Consider the following 9,859-nt stretch of genomic DNA (forward strand, 5'->3'; position numbering starts at 1 on the left):
AATGCTTAATGCAATCAATAATCCATTCATAAAATATAGCACCAGTTACAACATTTAATCTGTTTTAGTACTGCCAGTTAAATGTTTTAATTCAAGCCATTTAAGAGGAGAGCTCTGCTCCTGAAGACTGCCTAGGAAGGGAATGACATGTTCTATTTGATAATGCAGCCAGTAGACTGTCACTTCTTATTTTCCATAGATTCTCATAATCAGTATAATCACAGAAGAGAAGACTGTAATTTTGAAATACTACTAAGTGCTCCCTTACTTAACCCTTGGGTTGTTTTCCAGTCAAATTTGACCGATTTTCACATTTTCGGTATCAGAAATGTGGTTTCGTTTATGTAATAGCCATAAGGCTTCATAGGGCTTTATGCCATCTAGCTGCACAATGTAACTAGCTAAAAGTAACATTACTTATAGGTCTATATCAAAATAATACATAATTTGTGCTTTACTCAAAAATGAATGGCATAATTTAGGTAAATAAGATCTATAGAATGTCAAATGTACAGCCATGAGATTTCATTTTAAGCCAATGTGACCTAAATATTTTTACTTCAATTAGAAATGCAATTCAATTAGATGCTTAAAATGAAAAAGGTATATGTCTTATGATAAAATAGGTGATAGCACTCTTCTGGAGAATTTTTTACACTGCAGAAGCACATGTTTCTCCAGATCAAATGCTCTCTGGGGGACATAGTAGGTTGGCATAAAGAGACTGCAGCTCAGAATATGGGTCAATTTTCACTTGTGAACAAATTATGACTGAAGCTCTACCAATAGTCCAGGATATAAATAATGTGATACCCTTAATACAATACTCTCTGTCATTTCCATTCCATTTAGTACTTTACAGGTTACCATGGAAACCAAAGCTCTCTGAAGCTCTCATAGCATACTGTGACACTCCTGGATAAACATACCTTATTTTAACTGATTTATTTTTATTGTCCTTGTTGTTGTTTATTTTGTGCTATTACCGGTGTCTTATTCGTTCAGCAAGTTATTCTGATATGAAAAACCTTTGCTGTGCTTGACCTGAGGGTGAGTCCCAGTGGCTAGATAGATTTAATAATTGTACAGAATGTGCCATAAGAGCTATCAGAAATATTACCGACAACAACTTAGCATACATGATTTTCTTCTAATGTACAGTACAGTAGTGTCACCATAACAGACTATTCACTCATTTTATTGAAGGTTAACTCCTGACATAAATCTGCATTTGTGTTATTTTAGAATTTCACTCTTTTACAGTAGTTTTTTTTTCATGTGATTGCAGAATGACCTACATAAAGGGTAGCCATGGGGCCAAAGGCATTAAGTACTGGTGTGGAGAAGCGACTGGGGTGCTGACTTGTGAAGTGTAGGTCATTGGTTCAAAATAGAAATGGGACATTGCTTATACCCTAAAGCAGGGAAACACTTTAATTGAAGGTCCATATTAATAGGTTGTAGTTAAGAGTTACCCAAGTAATGAAATGAAACAAATAAACAAAACATTTTATGGTTATAAAGGTGACACGTGTCTGTCTCTGTCAGAACCATGTCCCTGGGGAAATGAAAACTGGGCTGCCATTATGCTCTCAGTGCCTGCTAAAAAAATAATACCTCACCACTCTTTGAGGAGTTAATTCACACTCTGGGCACCAAGAACATTGTGACACCACTGTTAATGGGAACCATCAATAACCGGGCTGGGGTTAAAATTTAATGTAAATCAAATTAGCGTTAGACCTATCAAACCAAGAGACCATTTAAAATTTCAATTGATCAAGAATCTCTGTCTTGACAGAACGTAATTACCACAATTTGTCCAATTTGCTATTAGCGTGAATGCAATCAATTATCTCTCTCAGTTCGGCCACTGCATCTCAAAAATTCCATCCGCCATTCTGTGCATTATGTTGTCTCAACATGAGAATGAAATTGTCCTGTTGCTTGATTATAACAGAAGAAAACTGTTCACATTTGCATATGACTAAAAGACAAATCATTAAGACTTCAGGCATATCCCTCTTTAAATTCCCACCACAAAACTGTGTAGGAATATTGTTCGAAACCAGACTATGCTCTTCAGTGAACCAGCGTTATGAAATTATTAGCACCAGGTTTCTCTGGCTGAGTCATTTAATCCACCAGATGTGAAGACAGTATTAAAATGAAATTGGATTGAAAATGAATATGGCAATTAGTAATGTAGCTCATATAGCTTAGTCTAGCGGATAAAAATTTCAACTTCCAAGCAATGTCCTAAAAACAAACATACAGCCAAAACTGAACTGCTGGTTCAGGACTATTATCACAGATTTTTTGTTTTATTAATCTGTTAAACTAATTTTCACTATGATACAGCATTGCAGTACCTGTAGAGCGCTAGCTATATGAACTGCTTGCAATGCATGCAATGTGAATAGTAATATAGTGTAGGATAGTGTAAGATATGTATGATATAAAGGAATAACATATATTTAAATAATATAATCTAAACAATATATATGTGTATGGATGTATGCATGATGTTGCCTATGTGAGGAAGAATCCAAGTTTGTCCAATGAGAGGAGAGGAGATAATAATAGCAGAATGAGTAGGAATGTTGCTGTTTCAGGGTTGTGATTATAATCCCCCCCTGGCCCATTCTGCAGCTCCTTCATTAATGAACATGCCACAGGATAAGCGTACAACTGGACACATGTCACTCACCCCTGCCATGGCAACCATCATCACTGCAACATCATTTTCCACTGATGAGCCCTGACAGGCAGGAGGAGCAGACTGAGCAAGTCCAGCATTCGTTAACCTCTCATCGCCGCCAATTACACCACCTATCCTCCATTTCCAGGGGGCTGTTTAACAATGGGAAAATTAGTACCAAGACGTGCTGGCTCACCGAGGCACAGCTTTCCGGAAGCCCACCCTTCGCGGCAGTCGGGATTGTTGTGCTCCTCTTTTGTCTGCAGTCTGCAACGTCTCGTGAAGGGGGAGAACAACAAATGTGCTCTGAGCTATTCCCTCCCCGAGACAGTGATCAGACGCTGTCCAGGGTGCTGAGACCTTAGTCGCCCGGCGGGTCTGACTTATCGCGCGTGACCTACAGTCATCCCTGCCCTGGCCCTGTCACTCGCTGTCCTCAAACCGCTCTGCAATTTGATAAATTAAAAGGTTACTTTGGAGATTACAATGGAGTGAATGTAATTAAATCCCCTTTCTCTGCCTCAATCTGACATCTCTGTACCTGGCTAAAGGCCAAATAAACAGACAGAAAGACAGACAGACAGACAGACAGACAGACAGACAGACAGGCAAGCATTCACGTGCGCATGTGCATGTAAACACACACACACACACACACACAAATTATCTTATTACACAACACAACATAAACAATTAATCTACGTGCATGCAGGTATATACGATTGACCTCTCTTTTTATTATTTCAAAACTTTAAAATGGAACATAAACTCCACACAGGTAGAAGAAGACAAATAGGTTTGTGTGCTGATCCAATTATAGCCTTTAACAAACAAAAAATAAATCATTAAAAAGTTTTTCATTTACGCATTTACAGGTGAAGACCAAGTGATTGACCTTGGACATTTGAAAGGAAATCTGTTAAGTTTCAAAACAAGCTAAGAGCTGAATGTACCGTGCAAATGTAGTCTGTTGTTTGGCCACTTTAATGGTCATTCAGGGGACTTAAATTTTGTCAGCAAGGATGCATTCTACTGGATCAACTCAGCATTCAGAAGCCAACAGTACATTCAACTCTCTGCAATTACTATAATTAATTTGAGATTGAGATTTTATTACTTATGGATCCTATATCATGTTATTTCACCATCATTTATGTGATAGTATTGGATATAAAAGGGCAAAGCAAAGAAAAACTGTTATTAAATTTGAAGCAAAACATGATTTGAATATAGCCTTAGTATTTTAATGTGGGTCGTTATGCTGTATTATCTTTCTAATCTAATAAAGTTATTTTGGGAAGTCTCAGTTAAAGAAATTGGATTGGTGCAGGGGGATATTTTATGCTCTTAAAAAATTCCACCAAGGGCCAGACTGGCCCAGGACACTAAGATCTAGATGATAATGTGCCAAGTAAGAGCCAAGCAAATTAGATCAGCAAGAAAAACAGTGACCCCCCTCTCATTTAGTCACTGGACAAAGACCAAACCCTACTACATATTATGGATATGAATACAGGAACTACTTCTGCTAGTTGTTGTCATTTTTTATTTTTCATTTCATATTTCGTATGATGAATGGTATAGTGTTATTCTTAATATTTAGTTATTTTACTAAGAGCCACCAATAATAATTGACACCCTTCAAAACATGTGTGCCTGCAGCATGTTGCATGTCTTCTTAAACATCCTAGAAGAAAAAAACAACAAGCCCTGAGTAAAAATTTTCCCAAAACAGCACATTTAATACCCGGTCATGTCAACAGAATTTAGTCTGAGTAAAATAATAAAACAATAAAACTAATCTTACATTAATTACAAACTGCAATTTGCTATACAGTACAGGATTACAATAAAAGGCTTATCTAAAAAAAACATCATTATGATTATTCATTTGTTTTATACACTGTCTTGTGTTCGCATGAGTTCTGAGCTGACACTCTAGTTCTTGTGAATTCCATCCTCTGGGAGATTAAGAAGCAATTAGTATTCATCTGCGAGATATGAACAGTGCAAGTCATGCAGTGCAGTGACACACAAAAAGCTTAGGAGGTATCACCGGGCATTTATCATCTAACGTGGCATTAGTGGCACAGTAACTGCAGACAGTTACTTTCATTTCCATCACATACGCCCCACAAAACCCACCCAATTGCATGACAAGGTGACACATCTATATCACATCTACCCAATACGGCAGGCAAAGCCTCCACCTCCCCCAGGAAGCGTAGACTATAAAGCTCTTACAAAGACAGAAGTGATGCTACAGAGAGAACTGGTGCACAAAAATAGGCAGACAGATAAACTAAATGAGAAATTAATCTAGATCAACAGCATAGCCGAGAAAATAAAAAGAAACAACTGCTGTCGGGCGGTGATATGCCTTTTGCATATGTCAGCCTTTTATTGCAGATGACATGCATGTATATGTTATGTGACAGGCGTCAGGATGGAAGAAAAGGTCATGTCAGATGTGTTGATTTGATAGGAAAAACACCTGTCACGGAACCAGTGGGTAATGGGAAATTGTGCAAATGTGAACTTACAAATGAACCATTATGAGTACAAACTGACAATTGCAGCCTTTTCATTTGATAAATTCGCCCCAGCAGTTGTATCACATATATGACAATAAATAAATATTTTCTTATTTTTCCGTGTTACGTTGTCCAAAGGTAGAGGGCCATAAGCAGCAGTGGGCACAGTTTTCCCCGTTTAATTGTTTGCCCCTATATTGTAAATGATAGGTGTTAGCATTTTTAACTGAATGTGAAAATGAAGTTTCCCATCTTTGCAGTGTCCTACATCAGAGCTGCCCAACCCTTTTCCTGGAGATCTACCGTCCTGTAAGTTTTCATTTCAACTCAGAATCAGAATCAGAATCAGAATCAGGTTTTATTGCCAAGTAGGTTTACACATACAAGGAATTTGTTTTGGTCAGGTGGAGCATAACAGTGAACATAAAATAGATAAATAAAATAAGATAAACATAGTGCAATAGAAGCATAACAGACATAACATAACATATACATAGTGCAAACGGTAAACAATAAACAATAGTGCAAGGGGATAAAGTGTTATAAGTACAGGTGCTGTCTGTTTGGTGTCCGTGGGGGTCAGGATAACCCCCCCTAAAGTGATACACCTGATTCTACTAATTAGCAACTCATCGAGATCCCTAGCTGTTGAACGCAGTGTGCTCTGTTAGGGTTGGAGTGGAAACCTAATGGAGGGTAGGTCTCCATGAATAGGGTTGGGCAGCCCTGTCCTGCATCATTTTGGGAGGGTGCACAGCCAGCCTCGGCTTCTGTTGATTCCACAATCGATTAGATGCAATGTTACTGCCTCAAAGTTACCTCCTGGAGGACAGCAAAACAAGTGCAGTTGGCGCAGTCAGATCATAGAAAGTAACAACCTTTCCTCCCTGAGTGATGCTGCAGAAATGATGCACTAATCTACTGGGCTGCCAGCCTCAGTCAGCATAGGAATGGTCAGGATTCCATCCTAGACTGTGGAACACATCAATTCACTGAAGAAATGTCCTTATAGATGTACCACCCAGCAACCTGTAGACACATTATTATTATTATTATTATTATTATTATTATTAGCCAGTAATAGTAGTAGTGGTAGTAGTAGATGCAGCAGAACTGAAATCAGCATAGCTCTTAATTATTAGTCACCCTGCCTTGGTGAGCACTAGCATTGAGGATAACTCCTTTTTCCGCTGTGCCATTTTCCATTCCACTGCTGGACCTGTGTCACAGTCCTCATCTTCCCCCTCACAGCAGGGACTTAATCCTGAGACGCTGTACAGCAGATGATTGTTTGAAATGCTGACACCTGAAGAGGTGCGGCATGCCCTCACCGCAGTCCAAGTTGCCTTATCTCAACCTTACAGGCAGCATTACCGGGGCGACCTGCTGGGGGACTGTTACCTCCCTGCATTGTCCAGCAGGTTTTCACCTGGATTTATTTCATTTGATTTATTTGCAAATCTGATCACGTTCCAGTGGATAACCCTGTATGTGCGAAGCAGCCTCCGATAATGGTACATTCTAAAATTGAGCAGGCAACTGCCACTCCATGAGAGGACCACAGAACATCTTATTCCTCCAGACTTTTGAGTTTTAACCCATCAATGCCCTTTTTTGCCCACGCTGACAGTTGTAATATACTTTCCATCACCAAAATGATATCATTGAATCATAAAATATAGTAATTCACAATGAAAAAATACAGAGGTATGACCACCAATGGTATCTTTTCATGCCATAAAAGTAACCTATATTTTTCCCCTTCTCCCTTGGTCCAGGAAAGTCTTAACCACTTAAACCACTCAGGCACAAATAGAACTACATTATATTAGCTTTCAATTTATATTATTAATTGAATTTAACTTCATAACCTTATTTGTATTGGTAATATCAACCACAGCAGTGAGGGAAAAAATCAATTAAGAGCATCAGTGCATTTTCACTGATGAAATACAGCTGATCAGAATTTGATTTCAGGTTGTTGCTGTTTGAAAAGAAAAAGCATTGAGACTGAAAGTAGCATGTTTCTTAAAAGGAAGGATTTGTGTTTTGCATATTTTTCTTTTGTTTGTTTTTTCTGACCTCATTTATGTGAGCATAGCCAGCTATCCTATGATCAGATACTAATCAAGTACTGAGTCTCTCAGTACTTATTTCACAAGTACTTAATACACTAAAATTATATGTGAATATAGGCACATTTATAAAATAATATATCTGTGAAGATAAGTGTTTATTTTTGGAATTTGTTGTCTCTAGTCCCGATTGAGCTCTTTATATAATTCAGAGCATTAGATCCTCTATGATTTGAATGGTTGAGATTAGATGACAAAGGGGAAGCAAAACTATCAGGATGCAATATAATACAGAATATTGAATTCAAGCTACCTGATATCAGAGAGGCATATTCCTAGAAATATATGCTCTCTGAATCTCTTCTAGAGCTCTCTCCTATTGGCCGTGCAAACTATATAAATGCAGTGGGAAATGTTCAGTGCACAATCCATAGCTCACAAGCCTCTGCACAAGCCTTGTTAGGTCAAGGGATCTGTAAGGTTGTTTGATTTCACTTTGGCCGTATAACCTCACCAATATTGTGGGCAGCTGCACCCACCAGCCGAGAGTCTGTTTCACAAAATATGTTTGTGTGCCAGAGGAGCAGGACTCCACAGGAGGGAAAAAATATTACACACTGAATGAGCAGATTCTGTATACCACAGTCCACTAAAACTGTGTCAGGGCTATACAAAGACGGATGAGGGAAGTTAAAGCTTACCTAATAGATATCTTTACTGTATGAACCTGAAGTCTCCATCTGTTTAGGCATGTGTTAGATTAGCTTTTCATCCAATAATTCTTCATGGCAGTTACTTAATTCACACATGCCATTATTATGACAAACAGGGCTGTCTCTGCTGGGAATACCAGGATTACCCACCAGCCTTCACTCAGCCTCTCTGAGTCCAACACTCGGTGTCCCTGCAGATGGTCCTCACTGGTCCAGGGCCTCATAATCACCTTAGAAACCACCTTGTCATCTCCCCCCTTCCTGACCCTGAGGGATGGGAGGTAGCAAAAATATCAATGCAAAACTTGACAGTACCTGGCACATTGCAGTGCAGACCATAACCTTTTAATTCTTCATGTCCAAAATCCAACCTGATTGTCCAATTAACACCTCCCATTGAGTTCAAAAGCCATTTTTACCAGGGCACTGTATTGCACCACATGGACTACTTTCACTTTGCCTAGTCAGGACTGTTATCTATTTGACCACCAGAATGCTGCTCTCTTATTGGTCTTCACCTTAACCCCACCTTCTCCAATGAAACATAAATGTAATTGTCATGTTGTCTAACTCCACAGGTCTTTTTCAACAAAGATGATTCCACTGCATTATTCCTACATATCTACAAACACTAACTGCTACAACCCTTACCACATCCTCTGCTTCTCTACTAATAGCTATCTGTCCATTTCACCTCAATACTCTGAAACTGAGCTCCAGTTGGTAATGGTCCGCTGCTAAACAATTCAAATATCAGCAAATTTTACTTTCTTCAAAGACTAATATGAGAAAGGATTGCTCAGGTAAACTTTATCTATGCTTGTTGACACAGGGGATCTAGGTAGAAAGACATAGATTACCACCACCAATGCATTGATTATGTATGCTCATTCTTTTCTTTGGCACAATGACAAAATTGTATTTATTCTGCATCCCTGAAGAATTACTTTCCTCCACCTTCATTTTCCCAGGTCATGCCAAATGACGTTTCAGAACAGAAGTATCGTAAAATATTTTGATGAATATTTTCGTGCACTCGGAAACGATAATACCAACAACTTTGAAGTAGGCCTACCCTACACAATGAGACAAGTTGCAAATCGGCGGGGAAGTACGACAAGTTCGGATCTAGACCATCCTGACAGACGAAACGATATAATAAAATATTTCCATGATTAGACCAGTAAATTCCACAGATTTTTTATTTTTATTGTTTTATGTGTTTGTGTGCGCATCGTGACAAAAACGTGTAGACACTGGTGCCAATGGATGTCAAAAGCTGCCTACTGCCATCGTCTGGAGAAAGTGGTAGTGCAAGCTCTAAAATTTGCCGATGGTTTCTATTTTCAGATTTTCTGCTTGTCAGAATGCATGTCCACAAGCAATGAAGAGGGTGATAGATTAACTTTTATTTGGCTTTCGTAATATTGTAGCGTAATTTATTGCGGGGTTATTGATTCCAATTTTATTATGCATTATGTGCATTTACAAGTTGTTACTTTGTGCACGGTGTATTACGAACACGTAACACATTGTCTGTAGCCTATATTTAAATGATGAAATAAGTATATGTGCCTAAGGCAAAACACGATACATGAATTAGCCTACGTATTATAGTTTACATTAAACGCCATATTGAAGGCATCCCAGAAGATACCCCGTTACTTGGGTTTCTGAATAATGTGTGTCAAAATATCTTATGTTGTATCTTGCCTGATTTTTCCCCCATTGACTGAGAACGACACATCCCAATTTAAATAGTCCGTTGGGACGGGAACACCGGCAAGGTCTCTATGCCGGTTCTGCATTTTCTTGATTTAAAATGGAAATCAAATC

Source organism: Anguilla rostrata, chromosome 1, assembly GCF_018555375.3.
Source record: "Anguilla rostrata isolate EN2019 chromosome 1, ASM1855537v3, whole genome shotgun sequence".
NCBI classification, from domain to species: domain Eukaryota; kingdom Metazoa; phylum Chordata; class Actinopteri; order Anguilliformes; family Anguillidae; genus Anguilla; species Anguilla rostrata.